The following is a 15,481-nucleotide window of genomic DNA, read 5'->3' as shown; positions in this document are numbered from 1 at the left end:
ATCAGCTCAAGGAGACATAGCAGCTACATAGAAACAAACACAGGGAAGCAGCCAAAATGTGGAGGCAAAGAAACATGTCACAAATGAAAGAAATGGAAGAAAGCAAACTACTGGATATAAAGTTCAAAACCACAGTTATGCCCTAGCCAGTTTGGCTCAGTGAATATAGCGTCAGCCTGCAGACTGAAGTCCCAGGTTCAATTCCGGTCAAGGACATGTACCTTGGTTGTGGGCACATCCCCAGTAGGGGGTGTGCAGGAGGCAGCTGATCAATGTTTCTCTCTCATTGATATTTCTAACTCTCTACCCCTCTCCCTTCCTCTCTGTAAAAAATCAATAAAATATTTTTTTAAAAAAAGTTATGAGGTTACTCAAGTATCTTCTGGAAACCTCCAAGGGACTTAGTGAGACTTTCAAAGATCTTAATGAGAATGCCAAACACATGGAAAAGGACCAGTCAGAAATTAAACATATTCTGACTAAAATAAAGAATAACATACAGGGATGCAATGGTAGAGTAGAGGATTCTGAGAATCAAATCAACAATTTAAAATATGAGGAAGCAAAAAACATCCAACCAGAAGAGCAAAAAGAAATCAATCCAAAAATATGAAGATAATGTAAGGAGCCTCTGGGACAATTCAAGCATACCAACATCCGAATTATGGGGGTGCCAGAAGAAGAGAGAGAGCAAGATATTAAAAACCTATTTGAAGAAATAATGTCAGAAAACTTCCCCTAACTGGTAAAAGAAATAGACTTTTAAGTCCAGGAAGCACAAAGAGTCCCAAACAAGAGGAACCCAAAGAGGACCACACCAAGACACATCATAATTAAAATGCCAAGGGCTAAAAGACAAAGAGAGAATCTTAAAGTCAGCAAGAGAAAAGCAGTTAGTTACCTATAAGGCAATGCCTACAAATTACCTACAAATGTCAGCTAATTTCTCAACAGAAACTATGCAGGCCAGAAGGGAGTGGCAAGAAATAGTCAAAGTGATAAATAGCAAGGACCTACAACAATATTACTCTACCCAGCAAAGCTATCATTTGGAATTGAAGGTCAGATAAAGTGCTTCACAAACAAGAAAAAGCTAAAGGAGTTCACCATCAAACCAGTATTACATGAAATGTTGAAGGGCATTCTTTAAGGAGAGGAGAAGAAGAAAAAGATAAAAAATATGAACAACAAAATGGCAACAAATACATACCTGTCAACAATTGAATCTAAAAATCAAAATAAATGAATAAGAAATCTAATGAACAGAATAAACTAGTGAATAAAATAGAATCAGAGTCATGGAAATGAAACAGACTGACAATTCTCAGAGAGAAGGGGGTGAGGGAGTGGGAAGTGATTAAACAAAGATCTTATAAGCATATATGCATTACCTAGGGACACAGACAATAAGCTGGCGAAGGCCTGGAGCGGGTGGGAACCAGGTGGAGGGAGGCATTGGGGGGGGGGGGCAAAAGAGGGACATCTCTAATAATCTCAACAATAAAGATTAAAAAGAAAAGATGCACTCTTAGATATTTCCATCTTACTTCCTACAATAGTACCCCACCCACACCCACCAAACTATAGTAGTGTCATTAGTAAGGGGTAGGAGTAACTAGAGAGGGGCTTTAACATTATGTATAACAATATGTTATATAAATATATAATAGTAAATTTTATTTGTTAGACTCTACCTTTATAAATCTTTGTATGTCCCTCTTTCCACCTTCTAATTTCCAGCCATATTTTTAAATTATATCTTTATTGAGAATAAAATTTACATACAATCTACCCTTTTAAAAAAATTTTTATTGATTTTGTTTTAATATATTTTTACATTTATTTTTATTGTTGACACTATTACACATGTTTCCCATTTCCCCCTTCTTTGTCCACCTCCTCCCCATCCCTACTTCCCCCCCTCCCCTAGCCTTCACCACACTGTTGTCTGTGAGCATGGGCTATGTGTATATGTTCTTTAGCTAATCTCTTCACCTTCTAATTCAGTCCCTTTTCTAATTCATTACAGGAAAATATCAACACATTACTAGCTTTCCTTTTCATCAGGATTTGGGATAAGCGGTACTATATCAAAACAGTCTTGGAGCAGATGCAGATTCAATCTAAAGCTTCGTGCTTGCCTATTTGTATCACTATCCATAAAAATTGTTATCTCCTTGATATAAATCCATCTAGCTATCTCTAATGAATCTGTAGGTGTCAGAGTCTTCTCCTATTCTGTCATCGATTAATGGGCCTGGGGACCCATCCCAGTATAGGATTCAGATTATGATCCTGTAGTTACCTAGAGCCATTCTATAAAATGGATTAAATGGAAGCCACAGCCAGTCTGTCCTTTAAGTATCAGAGTTCTGATTAAAGTGAGAGACGGGTTCCAAATGGAAGGCCAACACAAAGCTGATAGCCTTGGGCTCTGCTGCCTGTCTGAGATCTTCCCTGCAATCCTTGAGACATTAAGTAGCTTCAGCTCAAGATTTATTTAGCCTTTCACTTATAGCCAGCTGCCCATAATTTGTAGTCCTGGGGGACAGCATGAGCATGGATAATTGAAATCCACAATCTCCCAATACACCATGGCAAAGAGTGTCAGCCCTTTCCTCGTTTAACTATTTCACTTGCAAGAGCTGTAAGATGAAAAGTAAAACTGTTTCCTTCTACTCACCCCTCTCCAATCCTATGCAGATGTTGAATCCAGAGTTTACAAAAATAAAAGGTAAGTATGTAGAGAGCAAGAAGCAAAACGAGGCAGAATATTCCCCAATAATGATTAGCAGACTATAAATAATCAAGGAACTGGGCTCACTGTTTCCCAGAAGCACTAAGTTTTCTAAAATGTTACATGTGATTGTGAGTGAATTGTGTCCTGGGAGGTAAAGCATTGTGAGCCTTGGCCTGTGACTACAGGAGGCAAGAAAACGGGAGCCACTTAGGGACTTATGGACATCAAAAGTACAAACAGCCCTAGCCGGTTTTGTTCAATGGATTTGCCTGTGGACTGAACAGTCCCAGGTTCAATTCCCAGATAGGGCACATGTCCGGGTTCCGGGCTCGATCCTCAGTAGGGGGCGTGCAGGAGACAGCCAATCAGTGATTCTCTCTCACTGGTTTTTCTATCTCTCTCTCCCTCTCCCTTCCTCTCTGAAATCAATAAAAAACACATATATATTAAAAAATACAAACAAATACCCAGCTGGCATTGCTCAGTGATTGAGCATCTACCTATGAAGCAGGAGGTCACAGTTCAATTCCTGGTCAGGGCCCATGGGTTGTGGGCTGGATCTCCAGAGTGGGGCGTGCAGGACGTAGATGATCAATGATTCTCTCTCATTATTGATGTTACTCTCTCTCCCTCTCCCTTCCTGTCTGCAATCAATGAAAATATTTTTTTAAGTGCAAACACCCACAAACCATACAACTGTACTCTCCATTTAGAAACAGGACCAGCAGCCCGGCTTTACAGCATTTTGAAATCTGTGCAATCGTCATAGCTTTCCTTCCGTCACTAGTCACAGCACTATTCTCTGCTGAGATTTTTTTTTAAGACTGCCATCTTTACAGTCCTACAATATCCATCTTTTTATAAATGTATATCTTGTTTGAGGATACTCAAACTTAATTACTTCTCATCTGTCTTCAAGGATTTTGGTACTAACCTATTCATGTCAATGTAAGTGAAACAGCAAAAAGTACTTGGTATGGCCTAGTGTTGTGAAAAAAGAAAAACTCCTTCTAGTCCTGGGTTCTGTCTCTTACAAATAGTGCAACATTGAGTAAATCTCTGCACTTCAATGTCCTCATTTATGAAATTGAGATAATAATTCCTGCCCCCTAGGCAGAATAAAATAAGTACAAAAGCATTTTAAAGAGCATAGACTATTACATGTGTATAACTTATTTCCAGGCCCATGAATCTGGAAGTAAAACGGTCATAGATTTAATGTTTGTGTGTCTCCCCGCCGAAAAAAAAAATTCATATGACAAAACCTAATCCCCAATGTGATGGGATTTGGGGATGGGGTTTTAGGAGGTTGTTAGGTCCTGGCAGAGGTGATTAAGTCATGAGAGACCCCAGGGAGTTCCCTTGCCCCTTCCACAATGTGAGGACAAAAGTGAGAAGACTGTCTATCTACCAAGTATTGGGCTTTCACCAGGCTCTAAATCTGCCTGTGTTTTGACCTTGGACTTCTGAGCTTCCAGAACTGTGAAAAGTAAATATCTGTTGTTTATAAGCCACCCAGTCTGTGGTATTTCTGTTATAGCTGCCTGAATGGACAAAGACAAAGACACAATGTACTTTTGGCCCCTTCTACTCTATGATGATATGATAATAAGTAAAATTATAATGAACAAAGGGAAACTTCCATTTTTAAAAACTGTAGGAAGGCTTTCTTTTACATTACAGACACTCTTCAAAAAGTTCTACGTAAAGGTGCTCATTATAGAAAACAAATAGCATTGTTTTGTTTTGCCCTTTATAAAACGTTACCATTTATTCTGCATTCAACCGACTAAAATTAGCAGCCAGAATTGTTTTGACATGTTCTAATAGACAGGAAGTGATTTTGAAATCCCTCAAAATTACCTATGTTCTCCCTTTACTCCTGGCAGCTGAGAAGTAAATTGCTCATTCTGTCTGGCCTTTTGATAATTTCTGAAATGCTAGAGGAAAGAGCCAAATGTACATTTCCCATGGTTAGATCAAGAAATGCCGTGGTTAATGTACTTTGCTCTCTCATTAAAATGTATTTGAACTGAGTTTTAAAACGCTCATGTGGTAAAACTTCAAACCTGGTAGCCTGTAACCTTCAACTCTCCCACCCAATGGGTTGACTAAAGATATTCCACGGGGTGAATTTTCACTCAGAAGATCTTCAATAGCTCCTCAATCCACTTACTAAGGTTGGGTTCTCCAGGAATCACAATGATGATAAAAGCTACCACTTACTGAGGTTCCAGTGTCCCAAACATCATTGCAGTGCTTTATAGACCTCCTTTCATTCACACAACAATCCTTGAAGGTAAGAAGAATGATGACATTGAGACTCAGAGAAATGAAATGACTTAGTATGCAATTTCCCTAATTGCTTAAGGAGACCAGTAAGTTTCATGAGAGGAGGGACCATGTCTGTTTTATACCAACATATTCCCAGTGCTTAATATAGTATCTGGAAAATACTAGGAATGCCATAAATATTTGTTTACTGGTGGAATGAAATGACACTATGAACAAATGGTTACATCAACATACAAAACTTAACCAGCCAGCGGGTTGAAAAACAGATGATACATGGAATTATGATGATAAATAATTTTAAAAATAATGGTGATAAGCAGTTCCCAGTTGTTTACTAACTACAAATTTGTGAAGTTGTGACTGGCTTCAACTCTCTTCCACTAGGTGCTGCAAATTGCCATGGCCTAAATCTTGACACCCATCCCAGTTTCCATGAGGAATTTGTTCAAAACAGTTTAAAGTAACTTTTACTGTTCCTTGCTTACAGAGAGAATTGATTTTGTGAATTAAGTATTTCCTTTCTAATTCAGGCAACCTAGTATATGATACCGAGTTGTTCAGTGCTTTCCTTATTGCTATTTACAATGCTCACAGCATCTCAAAACCAACCACAAAGACAGGCCATTATTAGAGTTCTCATGAAAATTCAAACTTGACGTGAAATTATGGATCAAAAATAGAATCTTCATCTCTCTAGCCCAGTGGTCGGCAAACCGCGGCTCGCAAGCCACATGCGGTTCTTTGGCCCCTTGAGTGTGGCTCTTCCACAAAATACCACATGCCACATGCGGGCACGCACATACAGTGCGATTGAAACTTCATGGCCCATGCACAGAAGTCGGTTTGCAGCCTGGGCGAGTCTATTTTGAAGAAGTGGCCTTAGCCAAACCGGTTTGGCTCAGTGGATAGAGCGTCGGCCTGCAGACTCAAGCGTCCCGGGTTTGATTCCAGTCAAGGGCACGTACCCTGGTTGCGGGCACATCCCCAGTGGGGGGCTTGCAGGAGGCAGCTGATCGATCTCTCTCATCGATGTTTCTACCTCTCTATCCCTCTCCCTTCTTCTCTGTAAAAAATCAATAAAATATATTTTTTTAAAAAAAGAAGTGGCCTTAGAAGAAGTGGGGGGTGTCGGTCGGTGGGGGGACAGGAGATGTGATGCAGCTGGGCCTCGGGATACGAAGCGCAGGGGGGGGGGGTTCACGAGAGTTGGAAGAGGTCGACCTCAGCGAACGTAGCTCAATCAGATTGAGGACGTTTTTAGCAAAGGCCAGCTTAGGAGTACCCTAATTAAGTTAATAACAATGTACCAACCTATATAGTTTAAGTTTAAAAGATTTGGCTCTCAAAAGAAATTTCAATCATTGTACTATTGATATTTGACTCTGCTGACTAATGAGTTTGCCGACCACTGTTCTAGACCAACTCCAATAATTAAATCTGAATTAATTTAGTTAGAACACATTTAGTTGCCTTACTTAGGCAATATATTAATATCAATCATACCTTTGTGAAGGAAGACCCCTATTCTGTAAAACTACTGTTTGGAATTCTCTGCTATTCTTTGGACGGCCTCTTATTCTGAAAAAGTAACTTTGCTTTCTAGTCTGCTTGAATAGTGGGGGAGATAAACTTAGCTTCTGACCTTGTAGGCCAGAGACTAGATACACCCAATGCCATGCCAGGTGTATTTTTTAATTGGATAGAACTGTATAGTTTTCAAGGCCGCCGCCAGCAAGCACACAAAGGGCTGGCTCTTCTATAAAATGGGGAGTTCTGCCAGTAGTTTTGCTTAGATTTTGGATTCATTTCCCTAAGCCCACCACAGTGAATAAAGTGTAACTCCAAACTCTCAGAGTGCTGTTTGGTTCTGGTCAGGTTTTTCTGTAACATAATTGGTTCCCTGACATTTAGGGAAGACCGGGGAACCACCCATCGTGGCCTCTTGGCCTCCGGTGTGGACTGGGTTTGGGGACCGGGGGAGCCGGATAGGCCCCCGGGAGGCGCCTCTCTGCTGATTTAGCAGAATTGAACCGGGGGGAACTCCGGGTACTCCCAGATCTCGGCCCAGGACTTGGACGGCATCTGGAGAGCGTGGACGGACACTTCTGGACCTGTCTGCAGAATCTGTAAGGTAGGGGCCCCAATCCCCTACCGTCTGGCCCACTCGGAATGAGTGGAAGGGGAGCTTGATCACCTCCTGGGGAGCCATAGAGCTCCCTCAGGTTTTGGGAATCCCTCAGGAATCTGGAATCTGTCAGGAATTGGGAATCCCTCAGGAATTGGGAATCTGTTTTGAATTTGGAATTTGTTAGAATTTGGAATTTGTTGGAATTTGGAATTTATTTGAATTTGGAATTTTTTTAGAATTTGGGAATTTGTTTAAGCTCTGAGTGAACAGCTGTTTGTTTGTGTGGGACTAGCCAATTTGCTACTGAAAAGGGGGACGCAGTCTTAACTCCTCCAGTAGGTTCTCACCAAGACGTTGGTTGAGAATTCTGTTCTGGGACATGGGTGCCAGGAGTGCCCCCATGCCCATCTGGGCAGTTGGGCATTGTTTTGTTTATCTGCTCAGCTCCAGTCTGGGCTAGTCTACTGAGAGAGTGTGAATACGAGTGTTTGTCTATTTTGACTGCTCATTAACTGGTCTGTGTAAAGTAAAGGCTACTTTGATTTATTCTGCATTTCTGTTAATTCATCTGGCTGAACGTTTGGACTTGACCTGCAATGGGCTGTAAGAGTCTCTAGCAGTTCTCAGAGTCTTTTGCTCGCCATTACAGAAGGAATCAGCCCACTTCAGTAACAAAAATTTCTATCAGTTGCTCTTACCTGGGTTGTAAATTCGCTGTATTAAATTGAAATTTTGAAGTGCTAGGGTAGATTTAAAGGCTAAAATAAAGGCTGGCTAGGTTCTAAGATTGCTTAGTTCTGAGATTGCTTATTAAGAAAAAAAAAAGCAAGAGAGAAGTCTTTTCAAGTTAACTGTTTGCTTAGCAAATTAACAAAGTAGTAAATTTCAAAGAACTTGTTATTTATGGTTTTCTTATCTCTTTGGTGGACAAAAAGGGCTTACAGCTCCGCAGGGAATGGAGAGATTTACTGGCCCTGACCTTGCCTGTGACATCATAGTCCAACATGAGCCACCTAAGGCTGAAGTTATTATTAACTGTCTATAGACCCCGTTAACCCCTGATTGTGCATCTTGTGTGGTCTGTTGTCTTTGTCTTTGTCGTTATATGTTTTATTTGACTTGCCGTTTTCAGTTATTTATTAGAATCCTCATAGAGGACATAATGTGGTCTTTCCCTTCCTCCCTCATCCTAATTCTGAAAGCATCTGTAACTGGATTTCAGGTTGCCTCCAGGCTTTCTGTCTGCAAGAAATCTCCCTATGCACCCGTTATCTTTCCAGGCTGACTAGGAGTCATGCTTCCCCATGGGTCGAACCCCAGCATCCGGGAGGGAGGACTCTATAGGAGCAGTCTATAGTTTTCTTCGAAACTCCCACTGTCTAAAGGGAGACAAACAACTGGACTGGGGGACAGGGGAATTGGTCAGAGAGATCAAAAGTAAAAAGGAAATCTGTGAGGGAAAGCAATGGGCTTGGGCTGAGACAAATAAGGGGGACTGGGTGCCTGAGCTGCCCGCTGCAGCCCTGAGGGAAGAAGCAGCAGCGAGAGAAGTGGGGAGAGCAGAAATTTACCTACCACTAAAGCTGCCTCTCTGTTGCCCAGAGAGTAAGGAGTATTTACAACAAGCAATACAAGACTTAGGCCTTTGGCTTGCTGGCTACAGCAATTAAAACAGAAGCTAGTGACTGCCCAGGATCTATAAAAGCTGCAGATAGAGCTAACAAAAGCTCCCTGTTTGCAAATGTACTGAAAGGGTTTAGTACCTGTAGCTGCTGGAAGAGGAGGGGCTGATATCCCCTTCCAGTGCACTCCCTTGGAAGAGGCCTGGTTACTGCTCTACCACAAAGGGGACTGGTGGGAAGTCAAGGATAGCAGGGCCCTGTAACTAATAAACAGGGTTAACAAAAGGGCAAAGAAAAGAGCACTCTCCCTGAACCTGGGAGCCATCAGGACTTTGAAATTCTCCAAGAGAGGAGGAGTCTGACTCAGAGACTGGCTGGAACTTCGTTTGGTTAGGAGGACCAGAGGCTGCATATTGAACTTATAGACTGCAGTTTGCTAGGCAAAGGTCCAAGCCCAGTTGTATAGGGGTTAAGCTACCTGTATACAGCAAAACAACCTTCTACTATGCCAGAATACATTTTAAGAAAATTGGACAGACTAAAAAGCTAAGAGAAGAACTGGCCGCAATGCACAGCTCTGACAGTGGCCTTCAGAAAATTGTATAATAAACTTAGATGATGCCTGCATCTTCATGGACATGGCTCCAAAGAGACAAGGACAATTTTGCCTTACATAGGAAGGTCAAGAGTAGACTTTAGTCACCTCCCTAAGATGTTTATATAGCCCTACCATATCTCATGTGTAGTAGCAGAAGATTTACCTGCCTGAAGCAGCCATGGTGCCAATATTATGTTTCATTGTATTAATATGTTATATTAACCTTTGATTCTCTTACAGGTTTGAATATAGCTGTATCTGCCAAGAGGGCAGGTGCCCAACTGGGCAAAGAAGAATACCCATCAGGTTTTGGTCTCTATTAAGAGACAGTTAACAGTTGGCAGCGTGTATACTGTCTTGCAGGCCTGTGTGACCATGCCCATGTCAGGGGTGGTACAAACCTCAACTGTAGGAAACTGGGGAAGGCCTGTTTGGAACAGAAGGAAGTAGTAAAGGGGTAAATAGTAGCCCTCTGTTACAGGAATTACAGACCCTGTGAGGTCCTGTGACATGTGAGACCCTGTAAGGAAATAGAGCTCCTTTAGTCCGTTCTGAGAAAACAAGTCAAGTGAGGGGAGCCCTACTACAGGGGGAGCTATAACTATCTATTTGAATATGGACATATTGTAAATTTCTTCTTGCCATTTGAAGACAGTTATATTACTCTGAAGAGTCCATGAAAAAGGACTGGCAAGGAAAATCAGAAAATCTTAGAGCAAATCAGTATGTTTTTCTCCTTATATAATTCCTCTGAAATTTGGCAATGCTTAATAAATCATGGCAATATATTTCTTTGCATAAATTCAATAAGACTGGTTCTTAATAGTGGTTTTATTAACGGAAAACTTTGACTGGAGAATCATGTTTTAAAGAGACCTGTCTGGACTCTGAAGACTTGAAGCCAATAAGAGTACCATGGGAAAAGCCTGGTATCCTGCTTGGGAGCCCTGAAGATGGTTGGCGCTGGAGCGTCAGGCCCATGCCCTACCATCACTGACAGTTGGTCAGAGTAGAAGGGGAGCAATAAGGATGCCTATGCATCCCTGCAGAACCCCCAAACACTCTGGGCTGCAACGAGTAGAAGGGCTACTGAGATGGGCCTTAAAGCCTAGAGTGTGGGCTCAGGTGGAGTTGCTACAGGTGAGGGATTCACCTAACTCAGCAGATACTGCAGGCAGGCCTGATGGCAGCTGGATGGCTTGGCTTCCTGGCCCTACGGGGCACATTAAGATTCAATCATGAAATTCTGGCAAAGTAGTCAGTTACCATTATTGTTGTGTTTATGCAAACATTAGGCCAAATTGAATACAGTAGATAAATTAGTCTTGATTTGGCTTTTTGATAACCATAGAGAAATTTTAAGGAGAAAAGTCCTATTTCAATAGAGGTTGTTAAAACTGAAATGTTTTCTTTACCTTCCACTGGACCATTTGTTATAGTTTGTCTCTGCCAGGTCACAAGCCCAGCTCCTTCTGTGCCCAGGACAGCAAGGAGCCTGACTGGAAGGTGATCTCTGACCAGACACACCCACTGCAGATCACCCTCAAGAAGACAACGGACCTGGCCAATCAACCTGCTCCAAAGGATTCAGAGAATACCCTGCTGAATTCTTCCTTACACTTTGTTTCTTATCTTCTCTTAAAGGCAAAATGCTCTGGTATTTCTGGATAATCATTGTTTTTATCTTTCTAGTAATTCTCATTTTGCCTTTTTATGAGTGCCACGGAACCCGAGGCTAGTCCCAGGAGGAGAACTCTTCTGCCCTTGCTGGAATACAGAAGCACCATAAAATTACTGCTTCCTACATAAAAAAGAAACAAGATGAATAAAACAGGAGTTATCTGAGACCTGGGCTGCATGGGGGACGTGGGGGGGATCTGGAAATAGCTCCTTCCATTGACAGGACAACTGTTAATGCTACTCATGGCCATAATCCTAGGACCATGTCTTCTAATTCTGTTAACTCGCTTTATCTCATCCCATTTGGATGCCTTTAAACTTCAAATGGTCCTACAAGCCAGAAGAATTCCCTACAAACCTCTCCAAGAGGAAGAAATGGGATGTTAACCCCTTGGACATCGCCCTTCTTCAGGGCAATCGCCCTTTGAAATTCTCTGCTATTCTTTGGACGGCCTCTTATTCTGAAAAAGTAACTTTGCTTTCTAGTCTGCTTGAATAGTGGGGGAGATAAACTTAGCTATCTGACCTTGTAGGCCAGAGACTAGATACACCCAATGCCATGCCAGGTGCATTTTTAAATTGGATAGAACTGTATAGTTTTCAAGGCCGCTACCAGCAAGCACACAAAGGGCTGGCTCTTCTATAAAAAGGGAAGTTCTACTTGTAGTTTTGCTTAGATTTTGGATGCATTTCCCTAAGCCCGTCGCGGTGAATAAAGTGTAACTCCAAACTTTCAGAGCGCTGTTTGGTTCTGGTCCGGTTTTTCTGTAACACCTTAATATTTCGAAACTAAAAATTAAATAATATGAAAATGATCACTTCACTGCACACATTATAAAAATCATACAGGATTAAATTTTCTGTATTTCCGTAATACTTTAAAAATTAATCACATTCTTTTAAAAAACTGAATTTTTTCAGTAAAGACCAAATGCTACTGCCAACAAAGAAGTTTCTTGAGAGCTAATTACTATTAGTAAACTAACCACAACCCTTCTGGTAGCCAGGCAAAGGGATGTAACACTGAACAAAGCTATTGTGGGAAACTCATTACAAAAGAAAAACAATATCCCCAAAATCCCCAAAACACTCAAGTTGCAGCAAATCAGATACCAAATTATTTGGAAATTAAATTATCTTTGAGAGTGTATTTACTATAAGCAATCAAGATTTAAACAAATAAAATTACAGAAGAAAAATAGCCAATTTTCTCCTGAGGATTTATCGTGGTTAAGCAGGCAATCTCCTGCAGCTCAAGAATCCAAAGCTGTAACCCTGGGAGCTTCTTTCAGGACAGAGGACTAAAGGAAATAAACAAAAGAAGGTTGATGCTGTAATGGGAGAAAATCTAAAGTAATACTTCAAAAACTGAGTAACAGCTCATTGTGAGCTGGGTACTCAAGGTGGAAATAAAACATGCATTGTCTTTGGGCTGAACAAATCTATGATGAAAAAAAAAAAAAGAATGATTTAAGTAAAAAACATTGCTGTGAAATACCCAAAGATGAGTTATTTTAAAAAGGGGCATCCTTGTTTTCCTTACAGCACTCAATATTTTGAATGTGAGACAACAGACACATAACAAAGAAAGCAATTAAAGGTGGAGAAGATGGTTGAAGAAAAAAATAATAGGAAAGAAAGATGGGAATGTTTGTAAAACCTTCAGTGTACACAGGAGGACATCCTTAGTCCCAGAGAGAGAAACGATTTGGTTGAGGTCACACAGCTAATTAAAGGCAGATTTGGGCAAGAATAGAAAGCTCCATGAAGGCAGAGACTTTTGTCTGTTTTGCTGATTAGAACAAAGACCGAAACATAATAGATGGTCAACAAATAGTACCTATTAAAGTTAGGGAGGGAGGGAAGTTAGAAGGAAGAATCAATTCAATTTAATTCGAACAGTATGTCTATTATGTCTTATTGGGAGTTCCAATAAGGTGAAGGGCATAGCACTCAGATCCAGGAGTTTGCAGTCTATTTGAGGAAAACAAAAGGTAGGCATGAAAGGGTGGCTAAACTACCAAATGTCATATGCTGAGAAGCAAATGAGTGTTGTGTTTATCCACAGTGCAAGGAGGTTGACAAGCTGCAGCAGTCAGGGAATTCTTGATGGTGAAACAAGCAGCACTAGTCGCCAATAAAGACCTTACTATGACTAACTCCAAGCCAGTGACTACCTAATTATTAACGACAATTCTTCACATTTTTCAAAGTGCATTCAGTTTGCATTATCTCCCGTGGCCTTCACAAAGCACTAGACAGGTGCTGGGCAGGAATGGAGTGCTGATCTCTACTGTAAAGAAGAGAGAAGTCACATTCTCCGAAATGAGAATTCAACCCAGCACTATACGTGGAGGCACCTATCCATCTCCGAGAAGTTGGGAGTCTGAATGTGAATGCTGTTAGCATCTATGAGAGGAGATTCAAGTTGGCCACAGACTTGTTAAGTAAAAGGGATTATTCAGTAGTACAATAGATCAAAGCACACCTGGGAAATATGGAGATAATGAAGAAAAAGTAAGCACTGCTTCTCTGCACAAGTTGAGCCATTCTCTCCCTTGGTCTGTAACAAGTGACCTGGAGAAAAGTCACTCCCCTCCTGGGATACCTAAGGCTACCCGTAGCACATACAGAGCTTTTATGTGGAAGACTGAAAGCATCCCTCCAGGCTAACATAGCCCCACTGGAAAGTACAGGGATTGGTGAGCAAAGCACAGCTGCATTTCAGCTACCACTCATTTCCTTGGCCAGGTGACTTTGTATAATGCACAAACTGTACCACAACATATGCTGGTTCTGGACATACCCCATTTTGTCTTTGACCTGCTGTATTAGAAGGTGTTTCCTTTTACAGAGTCCAAATCCACCTCCTGCTGGGATTTGTTGAGGTTTTTCTAGCCAAAAAGGAAATATCTAAGTCTCTCTTCCCAGTGACAGCCTTTCATTTCAAACATATGTATTGCTTTTGTGCCCTACTCAATCAAGCCATCACATGTAGCTATTTCCTTGGAAAGCAAACCAAACCAGCCACAGCAGAACTATGGTGTCATCAAAAGTACACGTACACCCAAAAGGTGCTGAAATGCCAGAACAACTCTATACAGACACAGATCATGATACATTTATCAACATGCTAATGGAAGTAGTCAAAGCATGAAAGGTGGGAAAAGCAGAAGTCTATGAATATGCAAGATACAGGACCTTTGAAGAACCATAAGAGTAAGAATAAAAAGGAAATGGAGAAGAATTGAAGAAACACTGACAGAAAATATAGTAAAATTATAAAGAATTCCAGACATATTAGCTAAAGTGACTAGAACTGCTTAGGAAAAGAAGAAAAGAGCCCAGCCAGTGTCGTTAAATGGTTAAGCATCTACCTACAAACCAGGAGGTCATGGTTCAATTCCCAGTCAGGGCACATGCCAGGGTTGCGGGCTCAATCCTCAGTGGGGGGCGTGCAGGAGGCAGCTGATCCATGATTCTCTCTCATCATTGATGTTTCTATGTCTCTCTCCCTCTCCCTTCCTCTCTGAAATCAATAAAAATATATTTTAAAAAAAAGGGAAGAAAAGGTTGGGGGTTGGAGGAGGGAAAGAAGTATAGTAAGAAGGGAATGAAGGAGGGAGGGAGGGAAGGAATAATAGTTTATATCCACTTGCATAGATCTGGTTGTCTGGTTACAGTGTTAAAGTTCACCATTAAGAGTGACTCTAGCCCTAGCTGGTTTGGCTCAGTGGAAAGAGCGTCGGACTGCGGACTGAAGGGTCCCAGGTTCGATTCCAGTCAAGGGCTTATGCCCCGGATGCAGGCTTGATCCCCAGTTGGGGGTGTGCAGGAGGCAGCCGATCAATGATTCTCTCTCATCATTGATGTTTCTATCTCTCTCTCCCTCTCCCTTCCTCTCTGAAATCAATTAAAAAAATGTATTTTTTTTAAAAAAAGAGTGACTCTAGAGCAGCGTTTTTCAACCTGTGGGTCGCAGCCCCTTTGGGGGTCGAACGACCCTTTCACAGGGGTGGCCTAAGACCATCAGAAAACACATATATAATTACATATTGTTTTTGTGATTAATCACTATGCTTTAATTATGTTCAATTTGTAACAATGAAAATACATCCTGCATATCAGATATTTGCATTATGATTCATAACAGTAGCAAAATTACAGTTATGAAGTAGCAACGAAAATAATTTTATGATTGGGGATCACCACAACATGAGGAACTGTATTAAAGGGTTGCAGCATTAGGAAGGTTGAGAACCACTGTTCTAGAGAAATCAAACACTTTCCTATTCATTCTGCATTTACCATACTCATTTCAACAGCAGCTCTGTCTGAGGAATCTCTGTGTGAAGGTGTAGTTTGTTGACTTTTTATGGTCTGCAAAATTTGGCCTTAATGATGTTCTCCGTAGTAAT

At 41.2% G+C, this 15,481-nt stretch overlaps 1 protein-coding gene across 3 annotated transcripts in view; it reads right to left on the bottom strand.

The window, feature by feature from the left end:
• Positions 1–15,481, bottom strand: part of HS6ST2 (heparan sulfate 6-O-sulfotransferase 2) — a 332,677-nt gene that overhangs the window by 250,465 nt on the left and 66,731 nt on the right. The gene's annotated exons all lie outside the window — the stretch shown is intronic.

The sequence above is a fragment of the Myotis myotis genome, unplaced genomic scaffold (assembly GCF_014108235.1).
Source record: "Myotis myotis isolate mMyoMyo1 unplaced genomic scaffold, mMyoMyo1.p scaffold_m19_p_4, whole genome shotgun sequence".
NCBI classification, from domain to species: domain Eukaryota; kingdom Metazoa; phylum Chordata; class Mammalia; order Chiroptera; family Vespertilionidae; genus Myotis; species Myotis myotis.
The sequence above is the reverse complement of the archived record's forward strand: the minus strand, read 5'-3'. Positions and strand labels throughout refer to the sequence as shown.